Raw genomic sequence first — 23,894 nt, forward strand, 5'->3', positions numbered from 1 at the left:
AGAAGCCACAGAGATCCGTATCATTCACAGCAGTTAATTTCAGAGAGAGTTCTTCAGGTTTGTATTTGGATTAAACAAGTGATAATTAATATCATTTAAGACATTTATGCCATTTTCTCTGTGAAGTGTATTTAAATTTTGTTTTCATTCTCATAGCTAGTCTTGATTATTAAATGAAGTGTCTCATGACACAAAAAGACTGCCTATTGTTAGAGAGCCTAGTCTTACAAATTTCTTAATCTCTATGAGCCTCAAATTTTGCCAAAGTCAAATTAGGTTAATGATATTTACCAGCCATCTTTTGATGAATGGGGTGAGGATGACATGTGCTAATACTCTATATGAAAATTATTGAAACATAATGATAAATATGTATGAAAAGTAATGGCCTTTTTAATTTTTTAAAGTAACAATCTTTAAAGAGCATTAGCACTGTTTTTTAATTTTTTTTTTTTTAAACTTACCTTCTGTACTTAGATGGCCTTAATGATACTTGGGGCTGTTCAGAATTAATCACACCTTCAAATTGACATCCTCTTTGGATAAGTAACTCAATATGGAAGATATGACATACTCAGAAAGACTATTCAGTGCAGTTCAGTCTCTCAGTCACGTCCAACTCTTTGAAACCCCATGAAACGCAGCACACCAGGCCTTCCTGTCCATCACCAACTGCCAGAGACCACCCAAACCCATGTCCGTTGAGTTGGTGATATCATCCAACTACCTCATCCTCTGTCATCCCCTTCTCCTGCCCTCAATCTTTCCCAGCATCAGGGTCTATTCCAATGAGTCAGCTCTTCGCATCATGTGGCCAAAGTATTGGAGTTTCAGCTTCAGCATCAGTCCTTCTAATGAACACCCAGGACTGATCTCCTTTAGGATGGACTGGTTGGATCTCCTTGCAGTCCAAGGCACTCTCAAGAGTCTTCTCCAACACCACAGTTCAAAAGCATCAATTCTTCAGTGCTCAGCTTTCTTTTAGTCCAACTCTCACACCCATACATGATTACTGGAAAAACCATAGTCTTGATTAGATGGACCTTTGTTGGCAAAGTAATGGCTTTGATTTTTAATATGCTGTCTAGATTGGTCATAACTTTCCTTCCAAGGAGTAAGCATCTTTTAATTTCATGGCTGCAATCACCATCTGCAGTGATTTTAAAGCCCAGAAAAATGAAGTCATATACTGTTTCCCCATCTATTTGCCATGAAGTGAAAAGACTGGATGCAATGATCTTAGTTTTCTGAGTGTTGAGCTTTAAACCAACTTTTTCACTCTCCTCTTTCACTTTCTTTCTTTCTTTCTTTATTTATTTATTTTTTGGTGTTTACTTTATTTTTTTTTTTTTTGCTTTTTTTTTTTTTAATTTTTCAGTGGGTTTTATCATACATTGATGTGAATCAGCCATCTTTCACTTTCATCAAGAGGCTCTTTAGTTCCTCTTCACTTTTTGCCATAAGGCTGGTGTCATCTACATATCTGAGGTTATTAATATTTCTCCTGGCAATCTTGATTCCTGCTTGTGCTTCCTCCAGCACAACATGTCTCATGATGTACTCTGAATATAAGTTAAATAAGCTTGGTGACAATATACAGCCTTGATGTACTCCTTTTCCTGTTTGGAACCAGTCTTTTGTTCCATGTCCAGTTCTAACTGTTGCTTCCTGATCCGCATACAGGTTTCTCAAGAGGCAAGTAAGGTGGTCTAGTGTCAGGAAGCATTTAACAGGAGGATTCCTGTGTGCTGCTTTGAATCTGTCAGGAATCCTCTGGTCCTTATTAATTCCTGAATATCCAGAAATTAAGAGGAGAGGCACGCCTTTCCCGGGACTGAGGAATCCAAGCATTTCCTTCATTAGTTTTTCCATACTGGGAAAAGTAACTATTTACAACCTTCTTTTCATATGGATTGCCTCTTGGCCTTATGGCCTCTATTGCTCCTTGCTTCCTTGGTAAACTTGTGAAGTCTGGTCTCTTGATCTTTATTTAAAGAAGCTACTGGCATATATACTCTTACAGAATTAAATAAAGCACCTTTGCTCCATCAGAGCTTGGGTCCCTGTCTCTCTCTCTCTCTCTCTCTCTCTATATATATATATATATATATATATATATATATATATATATATAGGACCAACAGTCTGGTATCTCCATCTCTTTCAGAATTTTCCACAGTTTATTGTGATCCACATGGTCAAAGGCTTTAGCATAGTCAATAAAGCAGAAATAGATGCTTTTCTAGAATTCTCTTGCTTTTACAATGATCCAGTGGATGTTGGCATTTTGATCTCTGGTTCCTCTGCCTTTTCTACAATCAGTTTGAACATCTGGAAATTCACGGTTCATGTAGCGCTGAAGCCTGGCTTGGAGAATTTTGAGCATTACTTTACTAGCATGTGAGATGAGTGCAATTGTGCGATAGTTTGAGCATTCTTTGGCTTTGCCTTAATTCCAAGGTCAGGAGCAGTAGCCGTGAAAAGATACCCTGTGTGGAAGATAAGAGAAACCCAAGTAAGAGGATAGGGGGTGAGAGAGGGCATCAGCAGACAGACTGAAACCACAATCACCAACAACTAGCCAATCTGATCACATGGACCACAGCCTTGTCTAACTCAATGAACCTCAGCCATGACCATGTGGGGCCACCCAAGACGGACAGGTCATGGTGGAGGGGTCTGACAGAATGTGGTCCACTAGAAAAGGAAATGGCAAACCCCTTTGCTGTGTTAGTCACGTCTATTTCCACAACTGCTTCAAAGTGGCCCTCTCAGCATATCTGCAATGATGCCAGACCCTACCTGTCCCTGGGATCATTGGCCGTGCTTCTGTTCCTCTGTCCTGCCCTGCGCTGTTGGCCGAAACTTGCTAGGTAGGTGCTTGTGTGGACTCCTCTGCGTTGGAGCGACTTGTGTGGGCTTCCTTCGGCCCACTAAGTTCACCCTCTTTGCTTTGGGCCTCGTGCGCACTTGCCTCAGCCCCTTGAGCTCACCCTTTGTGCCGTGGGGCTTGTGCGCACCTGCTCTGGCTCCTCAGGCCTGCCCTCTGCTTGGCGGGGCTTGTGTGCACTCTTCCAGCCCCCGCCCGGCCTCTGCACTGGGGATCCCTGCGCACTTGTTTCCACTTTCCTGCCTGCCCTCTGCCTGGGTTTATGTGCACTTATTTCGTGTCACCGCCTGCATTCTTTGTCGCGGGAGTTATTTGTTCTTTCGACTGTGCTGGGAGCGTTGTGTGGAAATAAGCAATTTTTGAAAAGTAAGGCATCATATATAACAAGATTAGCCTTTGTAGTAATCTTGCATAGACCCATAGGGATTGTCTGCTTTAAAGTAAGGACTAGAATTTAGTCAGAGTGTTACTCTGCTTTCTGAGGTCATTCCTCTCTCTCTTTCACCCAAGGAAAGAAAGGACAAAACAAAGCAAAAAAAAAAAAAAGGAGGGAGGGAATGATTAATCATTGTGGCTTTTCCCATTTCTAACCAGCACCATAATGCTAGGTAATACAGTAAGGGGGGGGGGGGAAGTAAATTGGATAATTATAAATGACACATTTATTAAATATATATTATGTATTGTGATAAATATTGACAAGTCTTGGAGGAAATATTCTAGGAGAGGAGAGAGATGGAAAAGTATCTGTCAAGCAAGTGTATGTCTCATCACACAAAGATTTGGAGTGACGGACATTAAAGTCCTCAGCGCATCACAGCTATTGGATCTTGGACAGACCGTGTGATAGCTCTTAGACAAATCAGTGTTACACTTTTATTTTATTTAGAAGATAGCAGGAGAATCTATCCTCGAAGAAGAGAAGAGAGTGGAGTAGCGCCCCAGCGCGCGGGGTGGGGGGGAAGGGGAGAGAGAGAGAGAGAAAGAGGGTACACATGCATGGGAGAGAGAGAGATAAAGAGTGAGAACCCTTTGGCTCCTTCCTGTCTTTTAGTCACCGCCATTTTGGACACCTTTTCCCTATTCTAACTACCTAATATCCCCTCCTCAAGAGATGGGAGGCCCAATTCTTTGGGAATAGGGGCGCCGAGGTCTTTTTGGCTACTTCCTGCTGAATTGGGATGGCGAGGGGTATTGGGCCTCCCCCTCTTGCTAATCTCAAGCCTCAGAGTCCTTATACCAGTGTCCATCTAAGCGTGAGTGATGTTTTCCATGGTCAGTTGTAGTTTTGTATCTTTGTTGAACTGGCAGTGCATGTTGTAGCTTGTTGACCTGAGCAGAGACAAAACAGGTTAGACAATTGACAATGCATGGAGCAATCATAAGCAGCATCAGTATGGTGTAACAGGACTAGTAGGGGCATTAGCCAATTCTAAATTCACATCACCAGGATGGCTCAAGTCTCTCCTTGTTCAGATATCAGAAGGTCTATCTCCTGTCCATTTTGAAGTACAATCTCTGCCAAACTGTGTTGACTCTTTAGAGCTGTCTTGAGAAATCTTATCCCCAGAGACCAGATTTTGGGGTTGCTTAATAGAATGGCACTCATTTGTAGTTCTGAATAGGTATCTGAGATCTCCCAGGGGCTCACAGGTGTATTGAGTGTCCTCTTCTGTTTTCTTCCATGGCTTGACTCTTGAGTAGTGATTCCAGGAGTCATGTCCTGGCACCTTGACCGCTGTGGGAGTATAAAGTATTACAGGGTAGGGGCCCTTCCATGTGGGTTGGAGTTGAACCTTTGGGGACCCATCTATCCAGACTTTAATTAGGACTTGAGTCCCTGGAGCATATAGTGGTGACTCCTTAGAGTCTTTTGGGTCCTGGTTCATACCCCACAAGCATATGTCCTGTTGGAATTGCCCAATGGCCATGATATAAGACTGGAGGGTCTGAACCTCTGGATCTCGGAAGAGGTCATTGACATAAACAAAAGGTCTCCCATATAGCATCTCATAAGGACTAATACAAGCCTGTTCCTTAGGGGCAATACAGGTGCAGAGGCTATTGGTAAAGCCTCCTTCCATCCCAGGGAGGTCTCTTGGGTTATCTTTTTTATCACTGATTTTAAGAATTGGTTGGCTCTTTCTACTTTTCCTGAAGACTGAGGCCTCCAGGCACAATTGAGATAATCAATAATGCCCAATGCTTTAGAGACCCCTTGGGTGATCTTAGAAGTAAATGATGTCCCATTGTCACTTTGTAATGACCTGGGCAGACCAAACCTTGGAATGATTTCATGGAGCAGTTCTTTTACAACCTCCTCAGCCTTCTTAGTCCAGGTGGGAAAGCCTTCAATCCATACCGTGAATGTATCTATCATGACTAGTAGGTATTTATGCGCTTGAGAAACTGGCATCTGGGTGAAGTCCATTTGCCAGTCCCCTCCTGGATAGGTCCCAAGTCGTTGGATGGACTGGGCCAGCTGGGGATTTCGAGTTCCTTGGGGGTTGTTTAACTGGCAAGTGGGACAAGAGAAGACCACTTGTCTTATAGTTGTTTGGAAGCCTGTTCCTCTGAAAGACCTTTCTAGTAATCTTTGGAGGGCCTTTTCTTCTAAATGAGTAGTGGCATGTAAGGAGTTAACCAACTTCCATTGGAGGTTCCCAGGCAGAAAAAGGAGTCCCTCCTTTTGGAATCACCCCATATGATATTCTTGATAGCCCTCACTCTTCGCTTTAAGAGTTTCACCTTCAGTATATGAAGGAGTTTCTGGCAAGTTAGTCTGTGGAACTAAGGTGGCAATCCCAATTAGGTCATGGTTCTGTAATGCTGCTCTCTTAACTGTCTGATCAGCTGCTTGGTTTCCTCATGCCACTTCTGTGCTCCCTTTTCGGTGTCCTTTACAGTGGGAGACTGAAGCCTCAGTTGGCAGATGGACTGCCTCTAAGAGTCTAAGGATTTGATCGCCATATTTGATTGGGGACACTTGGTGTTCAAATGGCCCCTTTCTTTCCAAATAGCTGCATGTGCATGTAGCACCAGAAAGGCATACTTGGAGTCAATATAAATGGCTATTCTTTTTCCTTTTCCCAGCTCTAAAGCTCAAGTCAGGGCTATGAGCTCAGCTAATTGGGCTGATGTACCTGGTGGCAGAGGCTTAGCCTCTATGATCTCAAAATTGGAGACTACTGCATATTTGGCTCTTCTTTTTCCATCCAAGACAAAGTTGCTTTTGTCAGTGTACCAGATTTCCTCAGGATTGGTCAGAGGATCTTCTGACAATCCCACTTGGGGTTTTGTCCAGTGGTCCAAGGTTTCTAGACAGGAGTGAAAGGGGAGAGAGCCCTCGGGGGTAGGCAGGAGGGTGGCTGGGTTAAGAACCTCACAAGGGGATACAATGAGACCTGGGTTTTCCATCAGTATTACTTGATATCTGAGGATTCTTTGATGAGACATCCATAAATGGCCTCTCCCATTTAGGGGTTGTTTTACTTGGTGGCTGGTAAAAATAGTTAGTTTGCCCCCAAAGGAGAGTTTTAAAGCATCTTCGATCATGATTGCAATAGCTGCAAGATTTCGAAGGCGGGAGGGGGGTGTGGCGCAGCCTTGGGTGTTTGGATCAAGTCTCTTGCATAAGTAAGCTGCAGACTGGGGCTCAGATCCCAACCTTTGAGTTAACACTCCCAAGGCTATTCCCTCTCTTTCATGGACATAAAGTTGGAATGATTTTTTTTTTGGATCTGGCAACCTCAAGGCAAGTGCCTGAGTTAAGGCCTGCTTTAGTGTAGCCTCTGCCTTCTTTTGAGGAGTTCTCCACATCAGTGGGATTGAATCATCTCATCCCTTTAAGCTTTTATATAAGGGCTGGGCAATTAGACCATAGTTGGGTATCCAGATTCTACAACACCCAGTTAGCCCCAGGAAAGCTTGTAATTGTTTTCAAGTCATGGGGGAGGGCAACTGGAGGATTCCTTGTACCCAATCAGAGGACAGCCTCCTGGACACATGTGTAATCTGAACTCCCAGGTAAGTGACCTTTGTCTCGACCATCTGTGCCTTAGCATGGGAGACTTTATATCCCCTTTCTGCCAAAAAGTTTAGAACCTGAATTGCATGTTGTTGGGCACTTTTCTCATCTGGAGAGCAGACTAGTAGGTCGTCTACGTATTGTAATATTTTCCCATTAGGCCCAGGTCCAGATCTAGGAGATCCCGGCTAAGGGCCTGTCCAAACAAGTGGGGGCTGTCTCTGAACCCCTGAAGTAATACTGTCAAGTCATCTATTGGTGCTTTTCTCCTGGGGCCTCCCACTCAAAGGCAAAAAGATATTGGGATTCTTTAGCCAGTGGTATGCAGAAAAATGCATCTTTGAGATCCAAGACTGTAAACCACTTGACACTGGGTGGGATTTCTCCCAAGATTACATAGGGATTGGGTACTGTGGGATGGAGGGAGACTACAGCTTCATTTATGATCCAGAGATCTTGGACCATTTGCCAGGTTCCGTCCTTTTTCTTTACTGAGAGGATTGGAGTGTTACATGGTGAACTGGTGGGGACCAATAGACCACAAGCAACGAATTTACTTATTAAAGGCTGTAGTCCCTCCCGAGCCTCTCTTTTGAGAGGATATTGTTTCCGGTTAGGAAACCGAATGGGATCTCGGAGGACAATGATGACCGGTTCAGCTTGGTGGGCTCGTCCAGGAATCCCCTGGTCCCACACCTGGGGGGTAATTTTGTCCTCCCATAGTCTTTGTTCTCTCTCTGTTGGAGAAGGTGTAATGGATTCCTCAGTAGTTATCAGAAGCTGTAGGGCCCTAGGGGCTGAAAAGCTTCCCATCACAAGGGTGGTCCCCAGTTTAGTGAGTATGTCTCTTCCCATTAAGGGAGTAGAACACTCAGAGACCACCAGAAACTGGTGGGAAATATCTGTCCATCCCAGCAACAAAGAAATGCTTGAGTGAACCTCTTAGTAGTTGCTTTTCCTATAGCACCCAAAATGGTACAGGTTTGGGAGGAGAAGGCTCTGGACTAGGAGATCAAGACAGAGCAGGTAGCCCCTGTGTCAACCAAGAAATTCTCAGACCTACCTGCCATATCCAGTTGCACCCTTGGCTCCAGTCCTGTGATGGTTATCTGTGACAGGCGGGCTGGCTGGAGTGGGCCACTTCAGTCCTCTTGAACCTTCGTGAGGGAAGGCTTGGCGCTTGACCTTGAGGCTCTTGAGTCCCGAGGGCAGAGTGCCACCCAATGTCCCAGTTGATGGCATTCGTGGCAAGCCATTCTAGGAGACTTGTCACAGTTAGGACAATATTTGGCCCAATGCCCTGTCTGTCTACAGATTAGGCATTTGTCTCGTGCCTTGTCATTCAAGGACTCGGGGTGTGCCATAGGGCTTCCCTGGAGGGTGGCCAGCATCTGGGCATGCCTTGTCTCTTTCTTTCTCTCCCTCTCCTGGGCCTTGGCCTCTTTTTCCTGTTCTCTGTTATAAAAGGTATTGGTGGCTGTCTGGACCATCTAACCTAAAGAGGCAGCAGAGTCCTGCTGCTGTAGCTGTTGTAACTTAATTCTGATATCTGATGCACATTGGTACAGGACTTTGTCTTTTAAAAGCACCTGTCCCTCATAAGAATCTAAGTCCAAATTGGTAAATTTTTGGAGGGCCTCTTTTAGCCTTTCCAGAAAGGCAATGGGGTTCTCATTGGACTCCTGAGTTATTGCTGAGACCCGGGCATAGCTGATTACTTTTTGCTGGGCTGCTTTCAGTTCTGCCTTTACACAAGTTAGAAAATGATCCCTTTCCCAGATGTGCTCAGGGTCATTATAATTCCAGTTAGGATTGGAGGAGGGGACTGCAGTTTCCCCTACTGGGTATCTATCACTTAACATGTGAAGCCCTGTTGCATACCTCCAGGCTTCCTTTAAGACCCTAGTATGTTCAGGGTCATCCAGTTGTCAAGGATGCATCTCAAGGGCGTCTTCTGGGAAGTGGATTGATTATTTCCCATCTGAAAGACAGCCATGTTAGGGAGGAAAAAGAAAAGAAAAAGACTAATAGGCTTTCTGAAGCTCATCTTACCCAGTACTGTGGCAACCTGAGAGCCAGGTGTCCCTGGGTCAGGGTGCAGATCCTCAGGCAGGCTGAGGCGTGATGGCCTCCTGAGAATTGGGTCCCTGGGCAGGTAGAGGTGTGACGACCTCCTGGGACCCGTGGGACTGGCAGATCCCCGAGCAGGCTGAGGCATGACAACATTTCAAGGACCAGATCCCTAGGCGAGTCAAGGCATGATGATTTCCTGGGACCCCCGGGCTGGAGTTTGGGTGTCCCCAAGGTCTCCAGCGTGACCAGTGCTGGGTAGAATTAAGGGGTTGTAACTCATTGCTAGTTTGTCCAACATGGATGGGAATAGATACCATGATGTAAGCTCATTCTACCTAGTACTGTCACAACCTGAGAGCCAGCCATCCCCAGGTCAAGGTGCAGATTTCCAGGCAGGCTGAGGTGTGACAGCCTCCTAGAGATCGAATCCCCGGGCAGGTCGAGGCGTGACAACCTCTTGGGACCCTTGGGACTAGCGGATCCCCAAAATGTTGAGGCATGACAACCTTTTGAGGACCAGATCCCTAGGCAGGTCAAGGCGTGATGACCTCCTGGGACCCGCGGGTTGGAGTTTGGGCATCCCCGAAGTTTCCAGTGTGACCAGTGCTAGGTAAAACTAAGGGGTTGGATATTATGCAGTACTTCCCTCCCAAGGCCAGGTATTTTCTGGTTATCCCTCTAGAAGATTGTAGAGGCAACATTGTGGGCCCAGATGGGACTGAGGAAAGGAGCATGAAACAGGAGGGAAGGGCAGGGGCAAAGCACAACCTTTGAAAGAATGACATAGCCCAAGGGCATAACGTATACCAATTAAAATCAGTTGGATCCAACATGACAAGTCAAATTCGGATAAACCTTAATCCCCAATCTATAAGCCAAAAGACACACCCAGAAGTGGCAGAACAGCCCTAAGTCACTGTCAAAAGAGGGAGGACTGTGTGGTTCCCCAATGGCTGGGATGATCCTCTCACTCATCTGCATATGAATTAATCCAGCTCCCAAAACTTAGTCAGGCCACATTCCATGACCCAAGCCCTTGCCTTCAGCAATGGCCCACACTCTGAAGCATGACTTCTCTCTAAATCCTAACAAATCCACCTCTTTTTGGCCAGGCTCAAGTCCTGGGATAGAACTGAAAGACAGGAGGAAAAAGTAGTGGGAAAGATGTGCCAAGGAATCCCCTTCATTGCCTGACAGAAAATTTGCTAAATTCCTGACCTGTGCTCACAGTTTTCATTGGCCTGATTCTTGGCACAGAGAAGAGTAAGGACAGAAGAACCCCCACCAGCTTGGGTAACAGCTACTGGGGCCCAACAGATAGTGCCTTTGGGACATACAGAAGAGTAGCCCCTCCAGAGTCCCTCAATTGCACCCACTGCCAGCCGCCTGTTTGTGGGGGGTTCAAGGAAACGAGAAATGAGAGATTGTGATTGTTAGGCATGTCCTTCCAGCCATAGGAGCAAGGACTTCCTACCTTAACCGGGGGTCTTCTGGAGTCTGAGACTGAGCTGCATGGGCTTTCTGCTGAGTTCATTTTTCGCTGTCCTGGTTTCCAGCACGACAAGCCTTCCCCTGAGCTGGGTTTTCTTCGTGTTCTGCTTCTACCGTGGGAGCTTCGCTGAGTTGGGCTCCTGCTGCGCTTGGCCTCTTCTGCGTGGAGGTTGTTTCAGCCAGGTTAAATCCGAGTCACGGCACCATAGATGTCAGGCGAGTGTATGCTCCTCGGTTCTTTATCTCATCATAACAAAGATTTTGAGTGATGGGCATTAAAGCCCTTGGCGCGTCACAGCTGTTGGGTCTTGGACAGACCATGTGATAGCTCTTAGACAAATCAGTGTTACAGTTTTATTTTATTTAGAAGATAGCAGGAGAATCTATCCTTGAAGAAGAGAAGAGAGTGGAGTAGCGCCCCAGTGCGCGGGGTGGGAGGGTAGAAAGAGAGAGAGAAAGAGGGTACACACGCGTGGGAGAGAGAGAGAAAAAGAGCGAGAGCCCTTTGGCTCCTATTTTTATATGTTTTTTTCTTCCCCCTGGGCCTGTCCTATGCAAATTGGGCTTAGGCAGGAGTGCTGTTCTACCTGAAGTCCTCACTCCAGTCCTCGGGCCTTCTTTTGACCTTTCTCTGCTCTATTTTCGCAGGCTTTTCCCTTCCTGTCTTTTAGCCACCACTATTTTGGACACCTTTTCCCTATTCTAACTACCTAACATATCCATAAAATTTTCAGTGTTATAACATTAGAGAAGTGTTACAGCATTAGTCTGATAACACCGAAGAGATAAATAACAGAAGTAATCTTCAAAACCGTATATATACTCACTATAATTTTATTGGCTTTATTTTTACATTTACCACTACAAACCCATCGGCTGCTGCACAGTGCATGAGGGATTTTTTCCCTCTGGTCCTTTTGTACCTTTTAATCAAATTGAAGATATCCCTAGCAATGTTTTCCTAAATTATTTTTGATGGAAGATTCACAAGAGCTTAAGAGGTATTCCATATTTATTTGCTGTTTCATAGCACAATCACAGAAAAATAAAAGGAACTAGTCTAAAGAATTATAGTACTTGAAAAAAAAATAAAACCTCACAGATAAGCATTGTTGAGAGAGAGAGACATATATATGTGTGTGTGTGTGCATGTCATTTAATTGAAAAAAATAATTGAGGTAAATGTTAAGAAAATAATTGGGAGTTTGAACAGCATTTTATTTTTACAAAAATCTTTGATCATAGTAAATTCAATCTACTGCTGCTCAGCATTATTAGTTCCACTTAGTAGTTGAAGAAGGAGGCTTAGAGCGAATGAACTGCTAACAGCAGAATATGAGAGCCCTGATGCACATGCTTAGTAGCTCAGGCATGTTTGACTCTTTGCAATTCCATGGACTCTAGCCCGCCAGGCTCCTCTGTCCATGGAATTTTCCATGCAAAAATTCTGGAGTGAGTTGTCATTTCCTACTCCAGGAGATTTTCCCAATCCAGGGATCAAACCCATGTCTCTTATGTCTCCTGCATTGGCAGGTGGGTTCTTTACCACTAGGGCCACCTGTGAAACCTGAATCTTCATCTTCATAATCATTAGATGAGTCATCTGTCTGATGATTCATATTGTTCCTCATTTATACCATTAAAATAATGTATTGAAATTAAGAGTCCTTTAGGTAAAATATATTTTCGCTGGAAGACATCTGATTATGGGCAAAAGATGACTGTTTCACCATAATCATTATTTGCTCCTAGTTGTATTGCATCAAAGTGGTGGCACTATTCAAAATGTATATTTCAATAAGCAGATCATCTCTTAATCACATTGAGTCCTTCAATATGTCTATAGATAACAACCAAGTCTCCAAAGTGTTTCTAGTGTTACAATAGTGACCTCTAAAATATTATTTAGAATGATTAATAAAAGGAGAACACTTTATGTAATAATAACTTATCTTCCTATAGTTAGATGCCCACTAATTTTGCCTCAAGTTTATTTTCTATATGTTCATGATGCAAAGAAGGAGAGTCATTGAAACTGTTGAAAAATAATTAAGACTATGCCTGCCATAATTAAGAACCTTGTTTTGTTTCTATTTCAAAAATAAATGTTTGCTTCCAATTGGTATTTGTAATTTTATTTTTATTTTTCATTTATTTTTATTAGTTGGAGGCTAATTACTTCACAACATTGCAGTGGGTTTTGTCATACACGGACATGAATCAGTCATGGAGTTACATGTATTCCCCATCCCGATCCCCCAATTTTCACCTATGATTTAGACTTCATACAAAAATTATATGTACCATAGAGAAGGGGAGGGACTTAGCTAAAGTTTTACAGTAGTTTTTGCATAGTTTTTGGCATTTACAGTAGTTAATGGCATAGATGGCATAAAATCCCATATTCTTTATGGAGATGGGAAAGACCTGGTAGTACATTTGGTCAGTAGATGAGGTAGCATAGCTGTTTAGAGCATGGAAAATGGCATCAAATGTAGGTTCATGTATTAGGTTGCAATTTAATTATCTTCATTATTTTGTATAATTAGCTGTGCTGTGCTGTGTTTATCTGGTCAGTCATGTCTGACTCTTTGTGACTCCATGGACTGTAGCCCACCAGGCTCCTCTGTTCCTGGGGATTCTCCAGGCAAGAATACTGGAGTGGATTGCATGTCCTGCTCCAGGGAACCTTCCCAACCCAGGGATCTAATCCAGGTCTCCCACATTGTTTGCAGATTCTTTACCATCTGAGTCAAGCCTGTAGAATTAATCGATCCCCCATTTTTTGGTTTATTCATATGTAAAATGAGTATCAGAGTAATAACTATTAGTAATAACTAAGTATGAGTTAAATGCATTTGAAATGTTTACCAAAGTTTCAGGCATAAGACAGGGTTTTACTAAATACCTCTTTAAATATAATGACACCATTAATCTAAAAGGATTTACAAGATTGTGTCTGGAATAAATCCTGTATAAACTACACTTTTATTCATGTATAAATACCCCAAAACTTAGAATGTGCTATTAAAGATATATTATATTCTGCATCATTTCGGATGAAATAAATTTCTGTTGTGTGTTCTGAACTCAACCTCTTGGAAAATCAGAATAATGTCACAGAATTTGTTTTAATGGGACTGTGGTGTAATAAACAAGTAGAACTACTGCTATTTTTTTCTTATTTCTGCTCTGTTACTTGGGTGTCTTAATGGGGAATTTCATCATCTCACTCACCATCACCTGCAGCCATCTAATGCAACAACCGGTGTACTACTTCCTCTGTCACCTCTCCCTCATGGATGTCTGCTACACCTCCATGGTTGTCACCAGGCTAATCAGGGACTTAGCTGAAGCACGAAGAAACATTTCCTACAAAAACTGTATGACCCAGCTCTTCACTGTTCACTTGCTGGCAGGTGTGGAAATATTCATCTTGGTGTCCATGGCTTTTGATCGCTACATTGCCATTTTCAAGCCCCTGCACTACACGGTCATCATGAACAGACAGAGGTGTAACATGTTGATCATCCTGGCCTGGGCTGTGGGTTTTTGGCATTCAATTGCTCTGCTGCTGCTGGTACTCAATTTACCTTTCTGTGGTTCTAATCATATAGATCACTTCCTATCTGATATGAAGACACTTTTGAAACTAGTGTGTTAAGATATTCATGTTGTTGACATTTTAATGATTGCAAATTCAGAGATGGTGGTGGTCCTTGTTTTTCTTGTCCTATTAGTTTCTTGTATAATCATATTATATAATCTTATATCATATTCCTCTGCTGGGCAAAAAAAAAAAAAAAAGCTCTCTCAACCTGTAGTTCTCATATAATGGTTGTAGTTTTGTTCTTTGTTCCCTGTATCTACATTTATGTTCTACCTTCAAGTAGTGAAAATAAGTATAAGGAAATGTCTGTGCTTTACACTGTGATTGCCCCCAAGCTGAACTCTCTCCTGAGAAACATGGAGATGAAAATCGCCATGAGGAAGGTATGGTCTAAAGTAGTATATTCAGAATTAAAGTGAGTAAGGTGATACTCATTGTACTTCTGGTCAGTGCCCACAGGATATTTATTAATTTAAATAAATAGAAAAACTATATAAGCTTTTGGAGAAGTTGGACCAAAGATGCTAGTTACTGTTATTTATACTGAAATTTGCACTTTAAAGGGTCCAACTAATTCTGAGTGCAATCACATGGGTCTGAGGTGTGCAGAAATGTCCTTCTGAAGCACATCTCTGGTCATATCACAGCCTTCTCCAAAAATTGACTGGAACCCCATTTTCCTTGAAATAGAATCCAACTTCCTCACTTTTTGAAATCAAATATCTTCTCAAAGTTGTCCATGTTTGAGTTTACTCAGAATGGGAGAAAACATTGCTTATTATTAGAGAAATGGACAACAAAATTACAATGTGATATCACCTCACACCAGTCAGAATGGCCATCATTTAAAAATTTACAAGCAATGAATGCTGGAGAGAATGTGGAGAAAAGGATACCCTCTTGCACTGCTGGTAGTAATGTAAATTGATAAGCCACTGTGGAGAACAGTGTGGAAATTTCTTAAAAATCTAAGAATAAAGCTAATGTATGACTTAGTAACTCCACTCTGGGCATATATTCTGAGAAAACCACAATTTTAAAAGACACATGTACCCCAGTGTTCATTGCAGCACTATTTACAGTAGCCAGGATATGGAACCAACTTAGATATCCATTGATAGATGAATGGATACAAAAATTGTGGTACATATATGCAATGGAATATTACTCAGAGATTAAAAAAATAACAAATTTTGGTCTAGTGAGGCAAATAAAACTTTAATCTGTTATGCAGAGTGAAGTAAGTCAAAAAAAGAAAGACAGATATCATATACTAACACACATATATGGAATCTAGAATCATGGTGCTGATGAAACTCTTTGCAGGGCACCAATATAGACACAGACAGGGAGAATAGACATGTGGACACAGCAGAGGAAGGATGGAGTGGGGTGAATTGAGAGAGTATCACTGAAACATAAGCATTCCCATGTGTAATGCAGGTAGTCAGCGGGAATTTGCTATATAATGTAGGGAGATCAACCCAGTCTCTGTGAAAAGCTAGAGGGGTGGGAAGGGGTGGCGGGTAGGAGGGAGATTCAAGAGGGAAGGTACATATGTATACACTCAGTTATGGATGTATCTGGTGGTGAAAGTAAAGTTTGATACTGTAAAGAACAGTACTGCATAAGAACCTGGAATATTATTAGGTCTGTGAATCAAGGTGAATTGAACATGATCAAACAGGAGATGACAAGAGTGAACATCAACATTTTAGGAATCAGTGAATTAAAATGGACAGGAATGGGCAAATTTAAATCAGATGACCTTTATATCTATTACTGTGGGAAAGAACACCTTTGAAGAAACAGAATGGTCAATTTAAAAAAAAAAAATCTTTGTCTGCTTCATTAACTATGTTAAAGCCTTAGACTGTGTGGATCATAAAAAACTGTTAAAATTTCTCAAAGAGATGGGAATACCAGACCACTTTACTTGTCTCCTAAGAAACCTGTGATCACTCACCTAGAGCCAGACATCCTGGAATGTGAAGTCAGGTGGGACTTAGAAAGCATCACTACGAACAAAGCTAGTAGATGTGATGGAATTCCAGTTGAGCTATTTCAAATCCTGAAAGATGGTGCTGTGAAAGTGTTGCACTCAATATGCAGCAAATTTGGAAAACTCAGCAGTGGCCACAGAACTAGAAAAGGTCCGTTTTCATTCCAATCCCTAAGAAAGGCAATCCCAAAGAATGCTCAAACTACCGTACAATTGCACTCATCTCACACACTTGTAAAGTAATGCTCAAAATTCTCCAAGCCAGGCTTCAGCAATACGTGAATCAAGAGCTTCCAGATGTTCAAGCTGGTTTTAGAAAAGGCAGAGGAACCAAAGATCAAATTGCCAATATCCGCTGGATCATTGAAAAAGCAAGAGAGTTCCAGAAAAAAAAACATGTATTTCTGCATATTGACTATGCCAAAGCCTTTAACTGTGTGAATCACAATAAACTGTGCAAAATTCAGAAAGAGATGGGAATAACAGACCACCTGAACTGCCTCCTGAGAAACCTGGAAGCAGGTCAGGAAGCAACGGTTAGAACTGGACATGGAAAAACAGATTGGTTCTAAATAGGAAAAGGAGTACATCAAGGCTGTATATTGCCAACCTGTTTATTTAAATTCTATGCAGAGTACATCATGAGAAATGCTGGGTTGGAAGAAGCACAAGCTGGAATCAAGATAGCCAGGAGAAATATCAATAATCTCAGATATGGAGATGACACCACCCTTATGGCAGGAAGTGAAGAGGAACTAAAAAGCCTCTTGATGAAAGTGAAAGAGGAGAGTGAAACAGTTGGATTAAAGCTCAACACTCAGAAAACTAAGATCATGGCATCTGGTCCCATCACCTCATGTGAAATAGATGGGGAGACAGTGGAAACAGAGTCAGACTTTGTTTTTTGGGGCTCCAAAATCACTGCAGACGGTGACTGCAGCCATGAAATTAAAAGACACTTATTCCTTGGAAGGAAAGTTATGACCAACCTAGATAGCATATTAAAAAGGAGAGACATTACTTTGCCAGCAAAAGTCCATCTAGTCAAGCCTATGTTTTTTTCCAGTGGTGATGTATGGATGTGACAGTTGGACTGTGAAAAAAGCTGAGCACTGAAAAATTGATGCTTTTGAACTGTGGTGTTGGAGAAGACTCTTGAGAGTCCCTTGGACTTCAAGGAGATCAAACCAGTCCATCCTAAAGGAGATCAGTCCTGGGTGTTCATTGGAAGGACTGATGCTGAGGCTGAAACTCCAATACTTTGGCCACCTCATGCAAAGAGTTGACTCATTGGAAAAGACCCTGATGCTGGGAGAGATTGGGAGCAGGAGGAGAAGGGGACGACAGAGGATGAGATGGCTGGATGGCATCACCGACTCAATGGACATGAGTTTGAGTAAACTCTGGGAGTTTGTGATGGACAGGGAGGCCTGACATGCTGCGATTCATGGGGTCTCAAAGAGTCGGACACGAGTGAATGACTGAACTGGACTGAACTAAGAAACCTGTATTCAGGACAAGAACTAATATTTGGAATCAGACATGAAACAATAGACTTGTTCAAAATTGGGAAAAGGAGTATGTTAAGACTATATTGTCACCCTGTTTATTTAACAGAGTACATCATGTGAAATGCCAAGATGGATGAATCACAAGATGGATTTAAGTTTGCCAGGAGAAATATTAATAAACTCAGATATGCATATAATATCACACTAATGACAGAATGCCAAGAGGAACCAAAGAACCTCATATGAGGGTAAAAGAGAAGAGTGAAAAAGCTGGCTCATAACTCAACATTCAAAAAATGTAGATTGTGGCATCCAGTCCCATCACTTCACGGCAAATAGACAGGAAGAAATTATAAAGAGTGACAGATTTTACTTTCTTGGGTTCCAAAGTCATGTGGACTGTGATGGAAGCCACAAAATTAAGACAAACTTAGACAGCATATGAGAAAACAGAGACATCACTATGCCAACAACGGACCACATAGTCAAAGCTATGGTTATTCTTGTAGTCATGTACAGATGTGAGAGTTGTATCATAAAGAAAACTGAGCACTGAAGAATTGATGCTTTTGAACTGTGGTGCCAGAGAGGACTCTTGAGAGTCCCGTGGACAGCAAGGAGATTCAACCAGTCCATCCTAAAAGAACTCAACCCTGGATATTCATTGGAAAGCCTGATGCTGAAGATGAAGCTTCATCACTTTGGGCACCTGATGAGAAGAGCCGACTCATTGGAAAAGACCCTGATCCTGGGAAAGATTGAAGGTAGGAGGAGAAGGGGATGACAGATGATGAGATGGTTGAATGGCATCATGGACTCAATGACCATGAGTTTGAGCAAACTCCGGGACATAGTAAAGGACAGGGAAACCCAGCATGCTGCACTCCATGGGTCACAAAGAGTGAGAAAGTACTTATAAACTGAACAACAATTACAACAAGAACATGGATGAATCATGTTGATGTATGGCAGAAGCCAATTAAATATTGCAAAGCAATAATCCTACAATTAAAAAAATAAATGAAAAGTTATCACAGCAATATAAAGTGCACTGTTCCATTAATAGACTTGGAGTCAGGTAGAACTGGGCTTCCCCAGTGGCTCAGAGATAAAAAAAAAAAAAAAAAAAAATCCACCTGCAACGTGGGAGCTGCAGGACACTTGGGTTCAACCTCTGCATTGGGAAGATCCCCTAAAGGGAGCATAGCAACCCACTCCAGTATTCTAGCCTGAAGAATCCCATGGACAGAGGAACCTGGCAGACTCAGTCTATAGGGTTGCACAGATTTGGACATGACAGAAGTGACTTAGCATGCACACACACAGGTAGACCTGAGTGACTACTGTCTCTGAGTCTTAGCAATTTGCTTTATTATATGCATCCTCTCTCTTCAAATATCTATGAAATGAGTGTTATTTGCACACCACAAAGAAGTAATAGTCCTTCAGCTAACACATGTGAAGTCTTAGCAGGACATGTGGCGTAACAGGGACTCATGGCTGGCATTCTTTGTCTTACCTACATTTTCTTCCAATATTTCCCTTTGCTTGGATACTTTAATCCAGTTTGTTTGGACCTCTCTCTGTTCTCCAAACATACACTAATATCTCATTCATATGACTTTATTTCTGTATCTCTAGTTATAATGCCTTCACCCTTAGGTTTTAATGTCCTTGTCTTACATATAATTCACACTCAATTTCTTATTCAAAAGATGTTGTAGATCTATCAGTAGACCAGAAGTATTTCTGATTCCTGTCCTGCTTTTTGTTGCTATCAACTGTATTCACTCTATTTCAAATAGTTCTATACTCCATCCTAGTGTTTTTTCTTATGAACCGTATTTTTGCAGTATGACGAAGACAGAATCTTATATGTTATATCTTTATTATTGTACATGTCTCTTTATTAGCAATATGCCTGTGCAAATTAAGAGGTTAATAAATAGTTATCAAATTATACTCAAAGATTATCTTCTTAGTCTACTATGTACACAATTTTTATACATCTTGGAATTTTATGTGTGGCATTGATAATCATGCATTAACAAGAAAATAAGTAATGTCAGAAGACCGTAATGCTGGGAAATATTGAAGGCAGGAGGAGAAGGGGATGACAGAGGATGAGATGACTGGATGACATCACTGACTCAATGACTATGAGTTTGAACAAACTCCAGGAGATGGTTAAGGACAGGGAAGCCTGGAGTGCTGTAGTTCACAGGGTTGCAAAGAGTTGTACACGACTGAGTAACTGAACAAAAATGTCAGAAAGACTAAAATTTTAACAGAAACCTCCATGTGTCTATGGGAGGAAATGGAATCCAGCAAGCTCATAACCCTGTATAAAGTCTTTTTACTCTATCTAGTAAGGAAGTATCATAAATGTATTATTTCTTTCTCTCTGCATTCTATGGCCACTTCTTAGGCCTCATTTCTGACACCTCCTTCAGTTCAGTTCAGTTCAGTTCACTTCAGTTCAGTTCAGTCCCTCAGTCGTGTCCGAATCTTTGCGACCCCATGAATTGCAGCACGCCAGGCCTCCCTGTCCATCGCCAATGCCCAGAGTTTACTCAAACTCATGTCCATTGAGTCGGTGATGCCATCCAGCCATCTCGTCCTCTGTCGTCCCCTTCTCCTCCCGCCCCCAATCTCTCCCAGCGTCAGGGTCTTTTTCGGTGAGTCAGTTCTTCACATCAGGTGGCCAAAGTATTGGAGTTTCTATTTCAGCATCAGTCCTTCCAATGAACACCCAGGACTGATCTCCTTTAGGATGGACTGGATGGATCTCCTTGCAGTCCAAGGAACTCTCAAGAATCTTCTCCAACACCACAGTTCAAAAGCATCAATTTTTCAGTGCTCAGCTTTTTTCACAGTCCAACTGTCACATCCATACATCACCACTGGAAAAAACATAGGCTTGACTAGATGGACTTTTGCTGGCAAAGTAATGTCTCTCCTTTTTAATATGCTATCTAGGTTGGTCATAACTTTCCTTCCAAGGAATAAGTGTCTTTTAATTTCATGGTTGCAGTCACCATCTGCAGTGATTTTGGAGCCCCAAAAAACAAAGTCTGACTCTGTTTCCACTGTCTCCCCATCTATTTCACATGAGGTGATGGGACCAGATGCCATGATCTTAGTTTTCTGAGTGTTGAGCTTTAATCCAACTGTTTCACTCTCCTCTTTCACTTTCATCAAGAGGCTTTTTAGTTCCTCTTCACTTCCTGCCATAAGGGTGGTGTCATCTCCATATCTAAGATTATTGATATTTCTCCTGGCTATCTTGATTCCAGCTTGTACTTCTCTCAGCCCAGCGTTTTTCATGATGTACTCTGCATAGAATTTAAATAAACAGGTTGGCAATATACAGCCTGATGTACTCCTTTTCCTATTTGGAACCAGTCTCTTGTTCCATGTCCAGTTCTAATCATTGCTTCCTGACCTGCGTATAGGTTTCTCAAGAGGTGGGTCAGGTGTTATGGTATTCCCATCTCTTTCTGAATTTTGCACAGTTTATTGTGATTCACACAGTCAAAGGCTTTGGCATAGTCAATAAAGCAGAAATAAATGTTTTTCTGGAAAGCTTTTGCTTTTTTGATGATCCAGCAGATGTTGGCAACTTGAACATCTGGAAGTTCATGGTTCACGTATTGCTGAAGCCTGGCTTGGAGAATTTTGAGCATTACTTTACTAGTGTGTGAGATGGATGCAATTGTGCAGTAGTTTGAGCATTCTTTGGCATTGCCTTTCTTTGGGATTGAAATGAACACTGACCTTTTCCAGTCCTGTGGCCACTGCTGAGTTTTCCAAATTTGCTGACATGTTGAGTACAGCACTTTCACAGCATCATCTTTCAGGATTTGAAATAGCTCACCTGGAATCCCATCACCTCCACTATCTTTGTTCGTACTAATGCTTCCCAAGGCCCACTTGACTTCACATTCCAGGATGTCTGACTCTAGGTGAGTGATCACACCATCATGATTATCTGGGTTGTGAAGATCTTTTTTGTACAGTCCTTCTGTGTATTCTTGCCAACTCTTCTTAATATCTCTGCTTCTGTTAGGTCTATACCATTTCTGTCCTTTATCAAACCCATCTTTGCCTGAAATGTTCCCTTGGTATCTCTAATTTTCTAGAAAAGATCTCTAGTCTTTCCTATTCTGTTGTTTTCCTCTATTTCTTTGCATTGATCGCTGAGAAAGGCTTTCTTATCTCTCCTGCCTATTCTTTGGAACTCTGCATTCAAATGGGAATATCTTTCCTTTTTTCCTTTGCTTTTCACTTCTCTTGTTTTAACAGCTATTTGTAAGGCCTCCTCAGACAACCATTTTGCCTTTTTGCATTTCTTTTCCATGGGGATGGTCTTGATCCCTGTCTCCTGTACAATGTCACGAACCTCTGTTCATAGTTCATCAGGCACTCTGTCTATCAGATCTAGTCCCTTAAATCTATTTCTCACTTTCACTGAATAGTCATAAGGGATTTGATTTAGGTCATACCCGAATGGTCTAGTGTTTTTCCCTACTTTCTACAATTTAAGTCTGAATTTGGCCATAGGAGTTCATGATCTGAGTCACAGTCAGTTCATAGTCTTGTTTTTGCTGACTGTATAGAGCTTCTCCATCTTTGGCTGCAAAAAATATAATCAATCTGATTTTGGTGTTGACCATCTGGTGATGTTCATGTGTAGAGTCTTCTCTTGTGTCGTTGGAAGAGGGTGTTTGCTATGACTGGCGTGTTCTCTTGGCAAAACTCTATTAGCATTTGCCCTGCTTCATTCCACACTCCCAGGCCAAACTTGCCTGTTACTACAGGTGTTTCTTGACTTCCTACTTTTGCATTCCAGTCCCCTATAATGAAAAGGACATCTTTTTTAGGGTGTTTTTCTAAAAGGTCTTGTAGGTCTTCATAGAACCATTCAGCTTCAGCTTCTTCAGCATTATTGGTTGGGGCATAGGCTTGGATTACCGTGTTATTGAATGGTGTGCCTTGGAAACAGACAGAGATCATTCTGTCGTTTTTGAGATTGCATCCAAATACTACATTTCAGACTCTTTTGTTGACCATGATGGCTACTCCATTTCTTCTAAGGGATTCCTGCCCACAGTAATAGATATAATGGTCATCTGAGTTAAATTCACCCATTCCAGTCCATTTTAGTTCGCTGATTCCTAGAATGTCGACGTTCACTCTTGCCATCTCCTGTTTGACCATCTCCAGTTTGCCTTGATTTATGGACCTAACATTCCAGGTTCCTATGCAATATTGCTTCTTTACAGCATCGGATCTTGCTTCTATCACCTGTCCCATCCACAACTGTGTATTCGTTTTGCTTTGGCTCCATCCCTTCATTCTTTCTGGAATTATTTCTCCACTGATCTCCAGTAGCATATTGGGCACCTACTGATCTAGGGAGCTCCTCTTTCAGTATCCTTTCATTTTGCCTTTTCATACTGTTCTTGGGGTTCTCAAGGCAAGAATACTGAAGTGGTTTGCATTCCCTTCTCCAGTGGACCACACCTCCTTAGGTATAAATTAAAATTTGTGCTTTTTTCTCCTGTTAATCTGTCTTGTGTCACAGCCAATGACAAAAACTCAAGAGAAATAGAGAGGAAATCCCATCTTCTGTCATGAAAAAACAAACAACCAGAAAAAGGTTTTTATTATAATTTGTTTTATTTTCTCAAGGATCTACATGATTTTATTGGAAAAATATGACAATATTATATACTAAACCCACCAAATAAATATTTAACTAATATTAGTTACCTATTCATTGGATGTTCTTTCTAGAATTCACTTTCTAGACTGTAGTACTATGCTTAACATCTTTGAAAATGCATGCCAAATAGATGCATGGCATACAAATCTAAAAACAGGATGCTTAAGACAAGTTATTGTTGTAAATGAAATTCTATCCATTTATATAGCAATTTATTTAATTTAAGAATCCACTATTAAAAAAATTCATTTGAAGAATTCGTTTAACAGCTAATGAACACTAATTTTAAAAGGCACACTTTTGAAGACCCCTATTGCCATAAACTACCAGACTAGAAGAAATTTTAGAAGTCTTAGAAGAAATCCAAAGGAAAGATTGGAGGCCAAAACTAGCTGTGAAGGATGGAATTCTATGTGAATTCAATTCAATCACAATCTTCTTATCCTTCACCATTTTCTTCATCCTTGTAGCTATTTCTAGACATCCACTGAAAGGGTTAGTTTAGACACTTCAAGGCTATTCCAGTGATTTCTTCAACAGCAGAGAGAGCACTATGTTTATG

At 41.8% G+C, this 23,894-nt stretch overlaps 1 pseudogene; it reads left to right on the forward strand.

Annotated features, from left to right (window-relative positions):
- Window positions 1-13,564: 13,564 nt before the first annotated feature.
- On the forward strand, window positions 13,565-14,510 carry LOC136168720 (olfactory receptor 4P4-like; annotated as a pseudogene).
- The last annotated feature ends 9,384 nt before the right edge of the window (window positions 14,511-23,894 follow it).

The sequence above is a fragment of the Muntiacus reevesi genome, chromosome 5, assembly GCF_963930625.1.
Source record: "Muntiacus reevesi chromosome 5, mMunRee1.1, whole genome shotgun sequence".
Taxonomy (NCBI): domain Eukaryota; kingdom Metazoa; phylum Chordata; class Mammalia; order Artiodactyla; family Cervidae; genus Muntiacus; species Muntiacus reevesi.